Here is a 19,879-nt window from a genome sequence, read left to right as displayed (position 1 = left end):
ACATAAGAAGACAGAAGATGTCTACTCTGAAAACTATAAGCTGCTGATGAAAGAAATCAAAGATACACAAACAGATGAAAAGACATATGATGTTCTTGGACTGGAAGAATCAACATTGTCAAAATGACTATAATATCCAAGGTAATCTACAGATTCAATGTAATCTCTATTAAATTACCAGTGGCATTTTTCACAGAACTAGAAGAAAAAAATTTTAAATGTGTATGGAACCACAAAAGACCCCAAATAGCCAAAGCAATCCTCAGAAAGAAAAACAGAGCTGGAGGAATCAGGCTCCCTGACTACGGACTATAACACAAAGGTGCAGTGATCAAAACAGTATGGTACTGGCACAAAAACAGAAATATACATCAATGGAACAGGACAGAAAGCCCAGAAATAAACCCACACACCTACAGTCAATTAATCTATGACAAAGGAGATGAGAATATACAATGGAGAAAAAACATCGTTCTCAAAGGTGAAAAACTGAAACCATTTCCACTAAGATCAGGAACAAGAGAATGTTGCTCACTCTTATGACTATTATTCAACATAGTTTTGGAAGTTTTAGCCACAGCAGTGAGAAGAAAAAGAAATAAAAGGAAACCAAATTGGAAAAGAAGTAAAGCTGTCACTGTTTGCAGATGACATGATACTACACATAGAGAATCCTAAAGATGCCATCAAAAAATACAATGGAGAAAAGACAGTCTCTTCAATAAGTGGTACTGGGAAAACTGGACAGCTACATGTAAAAGAATGAAATTAGAACACTCCCTAACATCATACACAAAAATGAACTCAAAATGGATTATAGAGACCTAAATGTAAGACTGGACACTATAAAACTCTAGAGGAAAACATAGGAAGAACACTCTTTGACATAAATCACAGCAAGATCTTTTTTGATCTGCCTTCTAGAGTAATGGAAATAAAAACAAAACTAAACAAATGGGACCTAATGAAATTTAAAAGCTTTTGCACAGAAAAGGAAACCATAAACATGACAAAAAGACAACCCTCAAAATGGGAGAAAATATTTGCAAATGAATCAATGGACAGAGGATTAACCTCCAAAATACATAAACAGCTCATGTAGCTCAATATTAGAAAAATAACCCAATCCAAAAATGGGCAGGAGACCTAAATAGACATTTCTCCAAAGAAGACATACAGATGGCCAAGAAGCACATGAAAAGCTGCTCAACATCACTAATTATTTGAGAAATGCAAATCAAAACCTCAATGAGGTATCACCTCACACCAGTTAGAATGGGCATCATTAGAAAATCTACAAACAACAAATGCTAGAAAGGGTGTGGAGAAAAGGGAACCCTCTTGCACTGTTGGTGGGAATGTAAATTGATACAGCCACTACGGAGAACAGTATAGATGTTCCTTAAAAAACTAAAAATAGAATTACCATATGACTCAGCAATCCCACTGCTGGGCATATACCCAGAGAAAACCATAATTCAAAAAGACATGCACCCCAATGTTCATTGCAGCACTATTTACAATAGCCAGGTCATGGAAGCAACCTAAATGCCCATCGGCAGACGAATGGATAAAGAAGATGTGGTACATATATACAATGGAATATTACTCAGACATAAAAAGGAATGAAATTGGGTCACTTGTAGAGACATAGATACATCCAGAGATGTATGAAAGAGAAAGAGAAAAACAAATATCGTATATTAACACATATATGTAGAACCTAGAAAAATGGTACAGATGAATTAGTTTGCAGGGCAGAAATTGAGACACAGATGTAGAGAACAAACGTATGGACACCAAGGGGGGAAAGCGGAGGGTGGTGGTGTTGTTGTTGTGATGAATTGGGAGATTGGGATTGACATGTATACACCAACGTGTATAAAATGGATGACTAATAAGAACCTGCTGTATAAAAAAATAAATAAAATTAAATTTAAAAAAAAGTCTACAATGAATGCTGAAGAGGGTGTGCAGAAAAGGGAGACATCCTACACTGGTGTTGGGAATGTAAACTGGTACAGCCACTGTGGAGAACAGTATGGAGGTTCCTTAAAAAACTAAAAACAGAACTACCATATGATCCAGTCATCCCACTTCTGAGCATATATTCAGAGAAAACGCTGTTCAAAAATATACATGCACCTCAATGTTTATTGCAGCACTATTTACAATAGCCAAGACATGGAAGCAACCTAAATGTCCATTGACAGAAATGGATAAAGAAGATGTGGTACACATATACAATGGAATATTACTCAGCCATCAAGAAGAATGAAATAATACCATCTGCAGCAACATGGATGGACCTAGAGATTATCATACCAAGTGAAGTAAGTCAGGCAGAGAAAGTATCTATGATATCACTTATATGTGGAATCTAAACAAATGATAGAAATGAACTTATTTACAAAACAGAAACAGACTCACAGACTTTGAAAACAAACTTATGTTTACCAAAGGGGAAAAGTTGGGGGGGGAGATAAATTAGGAGTTTGGGATTAACAGATACACAATACTATATATAAAATAGATAATAAACAAGCACCTACTGTATAGCACAGGGAACTCTACTCAATATTGTAATAACCTATATGGGAAAGGAATCTGAAAAAGAATGGATATATGTATAACTGAACCACTTCGCTGTACACCTGACACTATCACAACATTGTAAATCAATTATACCCCAATATCAAATAAAAATTAAATTAAGAAAGGTTGACATCAACAGACTAAAAAAAAAACAAACTCACATGATCATACCAATAGATGCAGAAAAAGCATTCGACAAAATCCAACACCCATTCATGATTTTGAAAACTCTAGATAAAGAAGGAATAGAGGGGGACTATCTCAACTTGATAAAGAGGTAACATCAAACTTAAAGGTGAGAAACCCGAAGCTTTTCCACTAAGAACAGATACAAGGCAAGGATGACCCTCTCACTATTCCTTTTCAATATCACACTGGAGGTTATAGACAATGCAATAAGATGACAAAAGGAAACAAATACTATACAGATTGGGAAGGAAAAAGTAAAACTGCCTTTGTTTGTAGATGACATGATCATCTATGCAGAAAGTCCAAAAGAATGGACAAAAACTGAAGTGATACTTCATTGCTCTGCAATACAAGTGAAATTGTAAGTAAAAACACAATACTATATACATAACCATCTAAAAAACGAAATGCTTAGGTATAAATCTAACAAAATATATGCAAGATCTATATTAAAAAAACTACAAAACTCTGATGAATGAAATCAAGAAAGAACTTAAAAATAGTGAGATATTCCCCATTCATAGATAGGAAAGCTCAGTATTGTCAAGATGTCAATTATTCCCAAATTGATCTACAGACTCAATATAATCCCAATCAAAATTCCAGCAAGTTACTTTGTGAATATTGACAAACTGATTCTACAGCTTCTCTGGAGAGAAAATAGACCCAAAATAGTCAACACAATACTGAAGCAGAAGAACAAAGTTGAAAGATTAATGCTACCCGATTTGAAGACTTCCTGTAAAGCTAGAATAATCAAGACAGTGTGGTACTGGTGAAAGAATAGACAAATATGTCAACAAAACAGAACAGAAAGCCCAGAAACAGACCCACATAAATAAGTTAAATGATCTTTGACAAGGAGCAAAGGCAATACAATGGAGCAAAAATAGTCTCTTCAACATATGGTGCTGGAATAACTAGACATCCACATGCAAAAAAAAACCCCACGGGGACTTCCCTCGCGGCCCAGTGGTTAAGACTCCATGCTCCCAACGCAGGGGGCCCGGGTTTGATCCCTGGTTGGGGAACTAGATCCTGTGTGCCACAACTAAAAGACCCCACATGCCACAATGAAGACTCCGCATTCGGCAACGAAGATCCTGCGTGCCATGACTAAGACTCAGTGCAGCTAGCTAGCTAGCTAAATAAACAAATAAATAAATAAATAAAATAATAAAAGAAAAAGAACCCCCCCACACAAATCTAGAACCTTGCACCCTTCACAAAAATTAACTCAAACTGGATCACAGAGCTAAATTTAATTAACTCAAAATGGATTACAGAGCTAAATTTAAACTCAAAAACATAAAACTTCCAGAAGATAACAGGATAAAACCTAGATGATGTTGGGGATAGCAATGACTTTTTAGATGCAACATCAAAGGCATGAGCCATGAAAGAAATAATGGATAAGCAAGAGTTCATTAAAATGAAAACCTTCTGCTCTGTGAAAAGCAACATCAAGAAAATGAGAAGACAAGCCAGACTGGGAGAAAATATCTGCAGAAGACACATATGGTGAATTGTTATCCTAAATACACAAAGAACTCTTAAAACTCAACAATAAAAACAATCTGATTTTTAAAATGGGCTAAAGATCTTAACAGCCACCTCACCAAAGAAGATATACAGGTGGCAGATGAGTACATTTATATTCCATATCATATGTCATGAGGGAATACAAATTAGAATGAGATACATACCTATTAGAATGGCCAAAATCTGGAACACTGACAACATCAAAGGCTGACAAGGATACAGAACAAGAGGAACTCTCATTCATTACTGGTGGGAATGCAAAATGGTACCATCACTGTGGAGGACAGTGTGGTGGTTTCTTACAAATGTAAATATATTCTTACCATAATCCAGTAATCACACTCCTTGGTATCTACCCAAAGGTGTTGAAAACTTACATCCACACAAAAACCTACACACTGCTATTTATAGCAGCTGTATTTCTAACTGCCAAAACTTGGGAGCAAATAAGATGCCCTTCAGTAGATAAATGAATAAATTAACTGTGGTACATCCAGACAATGGAATAGTATTCAGCACTATAAAGAAATGAGCTATCAAGTCATGAAAACACATAGAGGAACCCTAATTGCACATTACTAAGTAAGAGAAGCCAACGTGAAAAGGCTACAGACTACAAGATTCCAACTATATGACCTTCTGGGAAAGATAAAACTATCCACAGGTTTAAAAAGATGATTAACAGTGTTAGGGGCAGGGGAAGGATGAATAGAGGGAGCACAGAAAATTTTTAGGGTATTGGAAGTACTCTGTATATTATAATAATGGATATATATCGTTATACATTTGTCCAAACCTACAGAATATAAAACACAAAGAGTGAACCCAAAGGTAAACTATGGACTTTGAGTGATTTGTCGTGCTGATGTAGGTTCACCAACTCAACAAATGTACCATTTTAGTGAGTAATATTGATAACAGAGGAGGCCACGCATGTGTGGGCATAGGGGATAGATAGGAAGTCTCTGTATCTTTCTTTCAATTTTGCTGTGAACCTAAAAAGCACTTTAAAAAATTCTTTAAAAAAAGAGACTTGAATCCTAATCTTTATGTTAATCTCTTGGCATTTGCTTCCTTGACAATACAATGAACATGAATTATTGTGAAAAACAAAACTGTAAGTGAAGTATTTAGCACAGTAGCTAATACAGAAGGCATCTTATAAATCTGTGTACTTTCCCCTGTGTATGTGTGTGTTTTCCCCTCAGAAGCCTTTTTATCCTTAATTATTGGTTCATAGCTTTAGGACAGTTGAAAGGGGGAGAAATCTAACCACCAGATAAGTTATGAATGACTATCCAAAGCTAAGCTGTGAGACAACTTCCAAGTAGTATCTTATCATTATCTCCTTGTAATTCATTTCTGAATAGTCCTGGAAATTAAAGTTACTTAAGCTAAACCAATACACGTGAATTAAATCAAACAGAAAAGACAAAGAAATATATGCAAAGCACACACTAAAATTTTAAATAGGATAAATCTGTGTTAGCCTTTTATGACCACTAAGTTAAGGAATCTGAATAACATTAAATGAGATTTCTAAAATTTATAGGGAACTCATGGAACAATCAATCCAAACCCACATTCACTTCTGGTATGTTTGTGTGATATAGTTTCTATAATGAAGGGATGTTTTACCTCACTTGAAAAATGTTAGTTCATTTTAAACAAAAATTTTCACACTTATAAACAATGACAAATATGCTTAAGATATTACTCAATATTGTTAAAAAGGTTGATTTCCCACTGTCAAGATTCTAATTTTAATTCATGGTGTTCTGCCCACTGGATATTCAACACTAAGAGGAAATAAATTATTTTTATACAAACTAATGTTCTCTCAAGGTTCTCCTATTAAGAGATGACCTTAAAACAAAACTTCATGATGATTCTTACAATATACGTTATTAATTTAAGAAACCTCAGGAAAAAATTTTAAAATTAGAAAGGATGATTCTGTCAAAAAAGGAAGAAGATATGAAAAAAAAATTAGAAATTATAACACTGAAAAGTACATGAATACATAAAATCTATGACTTTAAACAGTATGTTATAAATATACATCACTAGTATTAGAATTATACTAGCACATAAAGGATTCTTTTAATAATATTATAGTTTTTTCATTTACTGTGTTCAGTATAAGTCATAAGTATGAGATTGTATGGTCTTTCTAATTTCTGAAACTGTGTGTGCATGTCAAAAACTGAATCAAATTCCAATTTTAGGAGTTTTAAGCTTTGTTACATTTACAGATAAACATCTAATCTCTGGGTACTGGAAAGTTATTAGCACCACCTATTACAGAGAATAATATCAAGAGAAGTGGAAAGAACAAAAGAAGGGAAGCTGCCAATTTTCTTCTGATGTCACAGTCTTTTTATTCACAATAAACTATTTGAAGATCATCAACAGGGACAAGGATGAGTGACTGATTAACCTCTGATGTCACCATCTTACTTGCATAGTGAAGTGAGAGAGAAACCCAGGGGGTAATAACAATGCTTGGAGCTTTACTTAACTCCATCATTCTCTAGACACAAGTGAGATAAATGAAAGCATCACTGTTATTCCATTCCACAAATATAAAATGGATTCCTTCAAGAAAATTTCATTTTCAGTTCCTTGTATGGAACTCACAAACTAATTTTAGAAATAATTTTGAACGGGTTCATTTCCTTTCTGGACCATATGTAAAGATGGTTATTACAATGCATGAAAATTTATAAACTAAGTGTTCATAACTCAAGGAACAGCAGAATTACAGTCCCCTCAAAAAAAAGAAAAACCATTAGAAATATCTATAATGCAATAAATGAGTTACACACTACAAAATAAAATCATAAAGAGTTTTAAGTTCTAAAAAGTTTTTTCAGTATCTAGTCAAGTAAAAAGAGTATTTTTAAATTTTCAATTTAAGGGGACAGCAGACTTCTAGTACATTTTGAAATATATGGAAGAAAATTATTCTAATACTAAAACAAACAAGTACTTCAATTACTTTCAAATTTTAAATACCGAAAAAACTATGAACAAATGTTTCTCTGTTTAGGTTCCAATTAAGTCAATTATGGTAAATCCACTCAACAGAATGCTAGAATACAATCATTAAAATCATTTTTACAACTTTATGTGGAAAAATGTTTTTACAATAAATAAATAAGGTTATGTATACTATCATCATAGCAAACTAAAAAATATGCATCCATAGAAAAAAGACTAAGGAAATATATACTACACTGCTAACTCTGAATGATAGAACCATGCCAACTGTATTTGGAATTCTTCCTCTATTCTTTTTGGCATTAAAAAAAAGTATTTAAAAATAGATCTAATAATAATGGACATAAAGGGAGAAATTGACAAGAATACAGTAATAGTAGGATTTTAACACCCCACCTACCATCAATGGACAGATTTTGCAGACAAAAAATCAGTAAGGAAACAGTGGCATTAACTGACATATTAGAGCAGTTGTAGTTAACAGGTATTACAGAACATTCCAACCCAAAACAGCAAAATACATATTCATTTCAAGTTTACATGGAATGTTCTCCAGGATAGGTCACATGCTAGGCCACAAAACAAGTCTCAACAAATTTAAAAGGACAGAAATTATATCAAGCATCTTTTCTCACCTCAACAGTAAGAAACTAGAAGTCAATTACAGGAAGAAAAATGGGAAAAACAAAAATACATAGAGACTAAACAACATGCTTCCACAAAACCAACGGGTGAATGAAGAAATCAAAAAGAAAATAGAAAAAAACCTTGAGACAAATAAAGATTAAAACACAACTTTCCAAAATTTATGGGATATAGCAAAAGCAGTTCTAAGAGAGAAGTTTATAGCAATATAGGTACCTCAAGAAACAAGAAAAACCTCGAATACACAACCTAAACTACCATATAAAGGAATTAGAAAAAGAACAAACAAAGTTGAAAGTCATCAGAAGTCAGGAAACAATAAAGATCAGAGAGGAAATAAATAAAAGAGAGGACCCCCTCTCACCCCCAAAAAAGAAAAGATCAATGAAACCAGGAGCTGGTTTTTTTTTAAAAGATAAACAAAATTGATAAGCCTTTAGCCAGGCTCATTAAGAAAAAAAGAGAAAGGACCCAAATAACAAAATAAGAAGTGAAAGAGGAGAAATTACAACCAATGTCACAGAAATATAAACAATCATAATAGAATACTATGAACAGTTACATGCCAAAAAATTCAACAACGTAGAAGAAATGGATAAATTCCTAGAAACGTACTATCTTCCAAAATTGAATCATAAAGAAATAGATAATATGAATAGACTGATTACTAGTATTAAAACTGAATCAGTAATCAAAAAACTCCCAAAAAACAGAAGTCCAGGACCGGACACCTTCACAGGGGAATTCTACCAAACAGGTAAAGAAGAGTTAATACTTATCTTTCTCAAATTATTCCAAAAAACTAAAGAGATCACACTCTCAAATCCATTCTATGAGGCCACCACTACCAAGATACCAAAACCAGGCAAAGACACCATGAAATAGAAAATTACTTCAGTATCCTTGATGTATACAGGCACAAAAATCCTAAACAAAATATTAGCAAACCAAATTTAACAACATATAAAAAGGATCATAAACCATGGTCAAGTGGGATTTATTCCAGGGACGCAAGGATGGTTCAGTATCTGCAAATCAAACAATAAGGTACACCACATTAACAAAACAAAGAATAAAAATCATATGATCATCTCAACAGATGCAGAAAAAGCTCTTGACAAAATTCAACACCAATTCATAATAAAAACCTTCAACAAAGTTGGTATAGAGGGAACATATCTCAACATAGTAAAGGCCATTTACGACAAACCCACAGCTAACGCATACTCAACGGTGAAAGAGAAAGCAAGAAAACAATCCCAGTTACAATTGCGACAAAAAGAATGAAAAATCTAGAGATAAACTCATGAAACACATGAAAGACCTACACCTCTGAAAACTGTAAGACATTCATAAAGGAAACCGAAAATGATACAAATAAATGAAAAGATATTCCACACTCATGGATTGGAAGGACTAATATTGCTTAAATGTCCATAAACCCAAAGCAATCAACAGATTCAAAGCAATCCTTATCAAAACACCCATGACAATTTTCACAGAACTAGAATATTCCTGAAATTTATAAAGAATCACGAAAGACCCCAAATAGTCAAAGTAATCTTGAGAAAAAAGAACAAAGCTGGAGGTATCACACTCCTGAACTTCAGAATATGCTACAAAGCTACAGTAATCAAAACAGTATGGTAGTGGCACAAAATCAGACATAGATCAATGGAAAAGAATAGAGAGCCCAGAAAGAAACTCATGCACTTATTGTCAATTAATCTACAACAAAGGAGGCAAGAATATACAACAGGGAAAAGACAGTCTCTTCAATAAGGAGTGTTGGGAAAACTGGACAGCTAAAAGAATGAAATTAGAACATTTTATCACACGATATACAAAATAACTCAAAATGGATTAAAGACCTGTAACTATAACCTAGAAGAAACTTAAAAGAGAATAGGCAGTACACTCTTTGACATAAATCTTAGCCATATTTTTTTGGATCTGTCTTCTCAGGCAAGAGAAAAAAAGGCAAAAATAAACAAATGAGACCTAATTAAACTTAAAAATTTCTGCACAGCAAGGGAAACCATCAACAAAACGAAAAGACTACCTACTGAATAGGAGAATGTATTTGCAAACGATATGTCTGATAAGGGGTTAATGTCCAAAATATACAAATAGCTAATATAACTCAATATTTAAAAAGCAACAACCCAATTAAAGAATGGGCAGAAGACCTCAATAGACATTTTTCAAAAGAAGACAAACAGATGGCCAACAGGTATATGAAAAGATCCTCAATGTCACTAATCATCAGGGAAATGCAAATCAAAACTACAATGAGATATCATCTCACACATGTCAGAATAGTTATCATCAAAAAGACAACAAATAATAAATGCTGGTGAGGATGTGGAGAAAGGGACACTTAGTTCACTGCTGGTGGGAATGTAAACTGGTACAGCCACTATGGAAAACGGCATGGCAGTTCTTCAAAAGACTAAATATAGACCCATATGATCCAACAATTCTATTCTTGGGTATATATCCAAAGAAAATGAAAACACTAATTTCAAAAGATATATACACTTCAATATCGTAGCAGCATTATTTACAATAGCCAAGATATGGAAGCAACCAAAGTGTCCATCAACACATGAATGGATAAAGAAGATGTGGTAATGAATATATAATGGAATATTAGTCATAAAAAAGAATGAAATTTTGCCATTTGCAACAATGTGGATAGACTTGGAGGGTATTATGCTCAGTGAAGTAAGTCAGAGAAGGATAAATACTGTATGTTTTCACTTATATGTGGAATCTAAAAATTAAAACAAACAAATGCATATAACAAACCAGAAACACACTCATGAATACAGAGAACAAACTAGTGGTTGCCAGAGGGTGGAATGGCAAGATAGAGAAAGGGGATTAAGAGGTGCAAACTATTAGGTATAAAATAAATAAGATGCAAGGGTGTAATGTACAGTACAGGGAATATAACCAATATTTTATAATAACCTTAAATAGATTATAATCCATAAAATACCAAATCATTATATTGTATACTTGAAATTGTAAATCAACTATACTTCAACAACAAAAAAAACTAGATCTAATTATGGGTGTGGTGTTTGACAGTAATAATACACAGGATTCAAGATTTAGATTATATATTATGTAATTATAAGTTAATAATTTATAGTTATATATAAATTATTATAAAATATAAATTCTATTTACAGTTAGTGTCAAAAATATACTTACCACTAAAGTGAACAGAAGATGTGTAAGACTTCTATGCTGAAACAAACATTGTCAGGATTAAAGAAGATCTAAATAAATGGGCAAAGGGAGAAAAAAAATAGATGAGGAAGATTAAGAGGTACAAACTTCCAGTTGCTAAATAAATGAATCACTGATATGAAATGTACAGTGTGGGGAATATAGTCAATAACTATGTAATATCTTTGTATGATGACATATCATAATTAGACTTATCACGGTGATCAGTTTGAAAGGTATAGAAATTTCGAATCACTATGTTGTGTAACAGGAAGTAGCACAGTGTTGTAGGTCAATCATTCTTCTAGAACAAACTCACAGAAAAAGAGATCAGATTTGTGATTACGGGGGTGGGGGGGTGGGAAGGGGGAGACTGAATGAAGGCAGTCAAAATGTACAAACTTCTAGCTATAAGATAAGAACTAGGGATGTAATGTACAACATGATAAATATAATCAACACTGCTGTATGTTATAGATGGAAGTTGTTAAGAGTAAATTCTAAGAGTTCTCATCACAAGAAAAAAATGTTTCCTATTTCTTTAATTCTGTGTCTACATGAGATGATGGATGTTTACTAAACTTACTGTGATAACCACTTTATGAGGTATGTAAATCAAATCAGTATGCTGTACACCTTAAACTTACACAGTGTTGTATGTCAATTATATCTCAATAAAAGTGGAAGAAAGAGGGGCTTCCCTGGTGGCGCAGTGGTTGAGAGTCTGCCTGCCGATGCAGGGGACATGGGTTCGTGCCCTGGTCCGGGAAGATCCCACATGCCGCGGCGCGGCTAGGCCCGTGAGCCATAGCCACTGAGCCTGCGCATCCGGAGCCTGTGCTCCGCAACGGGAGAGGCCACAACAGTGAGAGGCCTGCGTACCACAGCAAAAACAAAAAGTGGAAGAAAGAAAGGAATGGAGGGAGGGAGGAAGGCAGAAAGGGAGAGAATGAGAGGGAGAAAGAAAGAGAGAAAGAATGAGAGAGAGAGACAGAGAGGGAGAGAGGGAGGAAGGAAGAAAGGGGTAGATAAACTATGTTCATAGATTGGAAGGCTAAATACAGAACTGCAAAAACCAAAGAATATCCTTACCAATCTTGAAAAAGGGGACGGTCAGACAATTTCATTACCTGATTTCAAGATGGTATGATACTAACCATAAGGTTTAACAAATAGATTAATGCAACAGAATAAAGTCCTCAGAAATAGACTCACACTTCAACAGCATTAAGGTGCTAGGACAATTCAATGGGGGAAAGTTAAGTCCTTTCATCAAATGACACCATGGATAATGGATATCCATATGGAAAAAACTGAACCTTGACCCCTATCTCAGACTACATGTAAAAATGGATGCCAGACCTAAGTGTAAAAGCTAAACTCACGAGTTCAGTATCCAGAATGCATTAAGAACTTTTACAAAATGATATGAACCAAAAACCAAAAGGATACAGTGATAGACTGCAATACTGTCCCCAATTATTCACTTCTCTCCCTACAGGAGGACTATATTTCCTTGCCCACTTATACCAGTGTTGGCCATTTGACTTGCTTTGGCCAATGAAATACGAGTAAACGTAAAGCAGGTCATTTCTGAACCAAAGCTTTAAGACCCATCATGTGGTTCTACCACTGCTCTTTTTTGCCACAATACCCAAGCAGCAGCTTCTCCTTCAGCTTGGGTCCCAGAATGAAGACTTGGAGCAAATCTGAAGCATATCTGCAAGTCACATGTAACTGAACAAAAAACAAATTTTTAAGGAGGAACCAAGATGGCGGAGTAGAAGGACGTGCTCTCACTCCCTCTTGAGAGAACAACCGATTCACAACTAGCCGCTGAACAATCATTGACAGGAAGACACTGGAACTCACCAAAAAAGATACCCCACATCCAAAGACAAAGGAGAAGCCACAATGAGACGGTAGGAGGCGCGCAATCACAGTAAAATCAAATCCCATAACTGCTGGGTGGGTGACTCACAGACTGGAAAACACTTATACCACAGAAGTCCACCCACTGGAGTGAAGGTTCTGAGCCCCACGTCAGGCTTCCCAACCAGGGGATCTGGCAACAGGAGGAGAAATTCCTAGAGGATCAGACTTTGAAGACTACTGCGATTTGATGGCAGGACTTTGACAGGACTGGGGGAAACAGAGACTCCACTTTTGGAGGGGACACACACAAAGTAGTGTATGCATCGGGACCCAGGGGAAAGAGCAGTGATCCCAGGGGAGACTAAACGAGACCTACCTGTTAGTGTTGGACGGTCTCCTACAGAGGCGGGGGTGGCTGTGGCTCACCATGGGGACAAGGACACGGGCAGAAGAAGTTCTGGGAAGTACTCCTTGGCGTGAGCCCTCCCAGAGTCTCTCATTTCCCCCACCAAAGAGCCCAGGTAGGCTCCAGTATTGGGTTGCCTCAGGCCAAACAACCAACAGGGAGGGAACCCAGCCCCACCCATCAGCAGTCAAGAGGATTAAAGTTTTACTGAGCTCTGCCCACCAGAGCAACAGTCTGCACTACCCACCACCAGTCCCTCCCATCAAGCCTCTTAGATGGCCTCATCCACCAGAGGGCAGAGAGCAGAAGCAAGAAGAACTACACTCCTGCAGCCTGTAGAACAAAAACCACATTCACAGAAAGACAGACAAGATGAAAAGGCAGTGGGCTATGTACCAGATGAAGGAACAAGATAAAACCCCAGAAAAACAACTAAACGAAGTGGAGATAGGCAACCTTCCCGAAAAAGAATTCAGAGTAATGATAATGAAGATGATCCAGGACCTCGGAAAAACAATGGAGGGAAAGACCAAGAAGATACAACAAATGTTTAACAAAGACCTAGAAGAATTAAAGAACAAACTAACAGAGATGAACAATACAGTAACTGAAAACTACACTAGAAGCGGGCTTCCCTGGTGGTGCAGTGGTTGAGAGTCCGCTGGCCGATGCAGGGGACACAGGTTCATGTCCCGGTCTGGGAAGATCCCATATGCCGTAGAGCGGCTGGGCCCGTGAGCCATGGTCGCTGAGCCTGCACGTCCCGAGCCTTTGCTCTGCAATGGGAGAGACCACAGCAGTGAGAGGCCCGCGTACCGCAAAAACAAAAACTACACTAAAGCAATCAATAGCAGAATAAGTGAGGCAGAAGAAGAATAAGAGACCTGAAAGACAGAATGGTGGAATTCACAGCTGCGGAACAGAATAAAGAAAAAAGAATGACAAGAAGTGAAGGCAGTCTAAGAGACCTCCAGGACAACATTAAATGCAACAACATCACATTATAGGGGTCCGAGAAGGAGAAGAGAGAGAGAAAGAACCAGAGAAAATATTTGAAGAGATTATAGTCGAAAAGTTCCCTAACATAGGAAAGGAAATAGCCACCCAAGTCCAGGAAGCACAGTGAGTCCCATACAAGATAAAATCAAGGAGAAACACGCCGAGACACATCGTAAACAAATTGCCGAAGATTAAAGACAAAGAAAAATTATTGAAAGCAGCAAGGGAAAAACAAAAAATAATATACAAGGGAACTCCCATAAGGTTAACAGCTGATTTCTCAGCAGAAACTCTACAAGCCAGAAGGGAGTGGCATGATATACTTAAAGTGATGAAAGGGAAGAACCTACAACAAAATTACTCTACCCGGCAAGGATATCATTCAGATTCGATAGAGAAATCAAAAGCTTTACAGACAAGCAAAGGCTAAGAGAATTCAGCACCACAAACCAGCTAACTCTACAACAAATGCTAAAGAAACCTCTCTAAGTGGGAAACAAAAGAGAAGAAAAGTATCTACAAAAACAAACCCAAAACAATTAAGAAAATGGTCATATGAACATACATATCGATAATTACCTTAAACGTGAATGGATTAAATGCTCCAACCAAAAGTCACAGGCTTGCTGAGTGGATACAAAAACAAGACCCATATATATGCTGTCTACAAGAGACCCACTTCAGACCTAGGGACACATTCAGACTGAAAGTGAGGGGATGGAAAAAGATATTCCATGCAAATGGAAATCAAAAGAAAGCTGGAGTACCTATACTCATATCAGATAAAATAGACTTTAAAATAAAGAATGTTACAAGAGACAAGGAAGGACACTACATAATGATCAAGAGACCAATCCAAAAAGAAGATATAATTATAAATATATATGCACCCAACATAGGAGCACCTCAATACGTAAGGCAACTGCTAACAGCTCTAAAAGACGAAATCGACAGTAAGAAGATAACGGTGGGGGACTCTAACACCTCACTTACACCAATGCACAGATTATCCAAAATGAAAATAAATAAGGAAACACAAGCTTTAAATGACACAATAGACCAGACAGATTTAACTGATATTTATAGGACATTCCATCCAAAAACAGCAGATTACACTTACTTCTCAAGTGCGCACGGAACATCCTCCAGGATAGATCACATCTGGGGTCACAAATCAAGCCTCAGTAAATTTAAGAAAATTGAAATCATATCAAGCATCTTTTCTGACCACAATGCTATGAGATCAGAATTGAATTACAGGGAAAAAAATGTAAAAAATGCAAACACATGGAGGCTAAGCAATACTTTACTAAATGACCAAGAGATCACTGAAGAAATCAAAGAGGAAATCAAAAAATACCTAGAGGCAAATGACAATGAAAACACGATGATCCAAAACCTATAGGATGCAGCAAAAGCAGTTCTAAGAGGAAAGTTTATAGCTATACCAGCCTAGCTCAAGAAACAAGATAAATCTCAAATAAACAAACTAACCTGATACCTTAAGAAACAAGAGTAAAAAGAACAAACAAAACCCAAAGTTAGCAGAAGGAAAGAAATCATAAAGATCAGAGCAGAAATAAATGAAACAGAAACAAAGAAAATAATAGCAAAGATCAATAAAACTAAAAGTTGGTTCTTTGAAAAGATAAACAAAATTGATAAACCATTAGCCAATCTCATCAAGAAAAAGATGGAGAGGACTCAAATCAATAAAATTAAAAATACAAAAAGAGAAGTTACAACAGACACCACAGAAATACAAAGCATCCTAAGAGACTACCAGAAGCAACTCTACGCCAATAAAATGGAAAACCTGGAAGAAATGGACAAGCTCTTAGAAAGGTATAACCTTCCAAGACTGAACCAGGAAAAAACAGAAAATATGAAGAGACCAATCACAAGTAATGAAATTGAAACTGTGATTAAAAATCTTCCAACAAACAAAAGTCCATGACCAGATGGCTTCACAGGTGAATTCTATCAAACATTTAGAGAAGAGCTAACACCCATCCTTCTCAAACTCTTCCAGAAAACTGCAGAGGAGGAAGGAACACTCCCAAACTCATTCTATAAGGCCACTATCACCCTGATACCAAAACCAGACAAAGATACTACAAAAAAAAGAAAATTACAGACCAATATCACTGATGAATATAGATGCAAAAATCCTCTACAAAGTACTAGCAAACAGATTCCAACAACACATTAAAAGAATCATACAACATGATCAAGTGGGATTTATCCCAGGGGTGCAAGGATTCTTCAGTATATGCAAATCAATCAATGTGACACATGATATTAACAAACTGAAGAATAAAAACCATATGATCATCTCAATAGACGTAGAAAAAGCTTTTGACAAAATTCTACACCAGTTGATGGTAAAAACTCTCCAGAGAGTGGGCATAGAGGGAACCTACTTCAACATAATAAAGGCCATATACGACAAACCCGCAGAAACATCATTCTCAATGGTGAAAAACTGAAAGCATTTCCTGTAAGATTAGGAATGAGTCAACGTTGTCCAGTCTCACCACTATTATTCAACATAGTCTTGGAAGTCCTACCCACAGCATTCAGAGAAGAAAAAGAAATAAAAGGAATACCACCTGGAAAAGAAGAAGTAAAAATGTCACTGTTTGCAGATGACATGATACTATACATAGAGATTCCTAAAAATGCCACCAGAAACCTACTAGAGCTAATCCATGAATTTGGTAAAGTTGCAGGATACAAAGTTAATGCACGGAAATCTCTTCCCTTCCTATACATGAATGATGAAAAGTCTGAAAGAGAAATTAAAGAAACACTCCCATTTACCATTGCAACAAAAAGATAAAATACCTAGGAATAAACCTAACTAGGGAAACAAAAGACCTGTAAGCAGAAAACTATAGAACACTGATGAAAGAAATTAAAGATGATACCAACAGATGGAGAGATATACCATGTTCTTGGATTGGAAGAATCAATATTGTGAAAATGAGTATACTACTCAAAGCAATCTACAGATTCAATGCAATCAGTATCAAATTTCCAATAGTATTTTTTACAGAACTAGAATAAATCATCTCAAAATTTGTATGGGGACACAAAAGACCCCGAATAGCCAAAGCAGTCTTGAGGGAAAAAAACGGAGCTGGAGGAATCAGACTCCCTGACTTCAGACTACACTGCAAAGGTACAGTAATCAAGAGAATATGATACTGGCACAATAACAGAAACATAGATCAATGGAACAAGATAGAAGGCCCAGAGATAAACCCACGCACCTATGGTCAACTAATCTATGACAAAGGAGGGAAAGATATACAATGGAGAAAAGACAGTGTCTTCAATAAGAGGGGCTGGGAAAACTGGACAGCTACATGTAAAAGAATGAAATTAGAACACTCCCTAATACCATACAGAAAAATAAACTCAAAATGGTTCTAAGAGGGAAATTTATAGCAATACAATCCTACCTTAAGAAAAAGGAAACATCTCGAATAAACAACCTAACCTCGCACCTAAAGCAATTAGAGAAAAAACAAAAAAAAACCCAAAATAAGCAGAAGGAAAGATATCATAAAATTCAGATTAGAAATAAATGAAAAAGAAATGAAGGAAACAATAGCAAAGATCAATAAAACTAAAAGCTGGTTCTTTGAGAAGATAAACAAAATTGATAAACCATTAGCCAGACTCATCAAGAAAAAAGGAAGAAGACTCAAATCAATAGAATTAGAAATGAAAAAGGAGAAGTAACAACTGACACTGCAGAAATACAAAGGATCATGAGAGATTACTACAAGCAACTCTATGCCAATAAAATGGACAACCTGGAAGATATGGACAAATTCTTAGAAAGGCACAACCTGCCAAGACTGAATCAGGAAGAAATAGAAAATGTGAAGAGACCAATCACAAGCACTGAAATTGAAACTGTGATTAAAAATCTTCAAATAAACAAAAGCCCAGTACCAGATGGCTTCACAGGCGAATTCTACCAAACATTTAGAGAAGAGCTAATACCTATCCTTCTCAAACTTCCAAAATATAGCAGAGGGAGGAACACTCCCAAACTCATTCTATGAGGCCACCGTCACCCTGATACCGAAACCAGACAAGGATGGCACAAAGAAAGAAAATTACAGGCCAATATCACTGATGAACATAGATGCAAAAATCCTCAACAAAATACAAGCAAACAGAATCCAACAGCACATTAAACGGATCATACACCATGATCAAGTGGGGTTTATTCCAGGAATGCAAGGATTCTTCAATATACACAAATCAATCAACGTGATACACCATGTTAACAAACTGAAGGAGAAAAACCGTATGATCATCTCAATAGATGCAGAGAAAGCGTTCGACAAAATTCAACACCCATTTATGATGAAAACCCTGCAGAAAGTAGGCATAGAGGGAACTTTCCTCAACATAATAAAGGTCATATATGACAAACCCACAGCCAACATCGTCCTCAATGGTGAAAAACTGAAAGCATTTCCACTAAGATCAGGAACAAGACAATGTTGCCCACTCTCACCACTCTTATTCAACATAGTTTTGGACGTTTTAGCCACAGCAATCGGAGAAGAAAAGGAAATAAAAGGAATCTAAATCAGAAAAGAAGTAAAGCTGTCACTGTTTGCAGATGACATGATACTATACATAGAGAATCCTAAAGATGCTACCAGAATATTACTAGAGCTAATCAATGAATTTGGTAAAGTAGCAGGATACAAAATTAATGCACAGAAATCTCTGGCATTCCTATACATTAATAATGAAAAATCTGAAAGCGAAATCAATAGAACACTCCCATTTACCATTGCAACAAAAGAAATAAAATATCTAGGAATAAACCTACCTAAGGAGACAAAAGACCTGTATGCAGAAAATTATAAGACACTGATGAAAGAAAACAAAGATGATACCAATAGATGGAACGATATACCATGTTCTTGGATTGGAAGAATCAACGTTGTGAAAATGACTACTACCCAAAGCAATCTACAGATTCAATGCAATCCCTATCAAACTACCACTGGCATTTTTCACACAACTAGAACAAAAACTTTCACAGTTTGTATTGAAATACAAAAGACCCCGAATACCCAAAGCAATCTTGAGAACGAAAAATGGAGCTGGAGGAATCAGACTATACTACAAAGCTACAGTAATTAAGACAGTATGGTACTGGCACAAAAACAGAAAGATAGATCAATGGAACACGATAGAAAGCCCAGCGATAAGCCCACGCACATATGGTCACCTTATCTTTGATAAAGGAGGCAGGAATGTACAGTGGAGAAAGGACAGCCTCTTCAATAAGTGGTGCTGGGAAAACTGGTCAGGCACATGTAAAAGTATGAGATTAGATCACTCCCT

General features: G+C 35.9%; 1 protein-coding gene across 6 annotated transcripts in view; it reads right to left on the bottom strand.

Annotated features, from left to right (window-relative positions):
• Window positions 1-19,879, bottom strand: part of ANKIB1 (ankyrin repeat and IBR domain containing 1) — a 159,253-nt gene that overhangs the window by 103,574 nt on the left and 35,800 nt on the right. The window contains exon 2 of one of the 6 annotated variants that reach the window (XM_030857291.3): window positions 11,197-11,264. The exons of the other annotated variants lie outside the window; for them this stretch is intronic. The gene's annotated coding sequence lies outside the window, so the exon portion shown is untranslated. The remainder of the gene's footprint in view (window positions 1-11,196; window positions 11,265-19,879) is intronic. 6 annotated transcript variants of the gene reach the window in all.

The sequence above is a fragment of the Globicephala melas genome, chromosome 9 (assembly GCF_963455315.2).
Source record: "Globicephala melas chromosome 9, mGloMel1.2, whole genome shotgun sequence".
Taxonomy (NCBI): domain Eukaryota; kingdom Metazoa; phylum Chordata; class Mammalia; order Artiodactyla; family Delphinidae; genus Globicephala; species Globicephala melas.
Note: the sequence above shows the minus strand (reverse complement) of the source record. Positions and strands in the feature narration are given on the sequence as shown.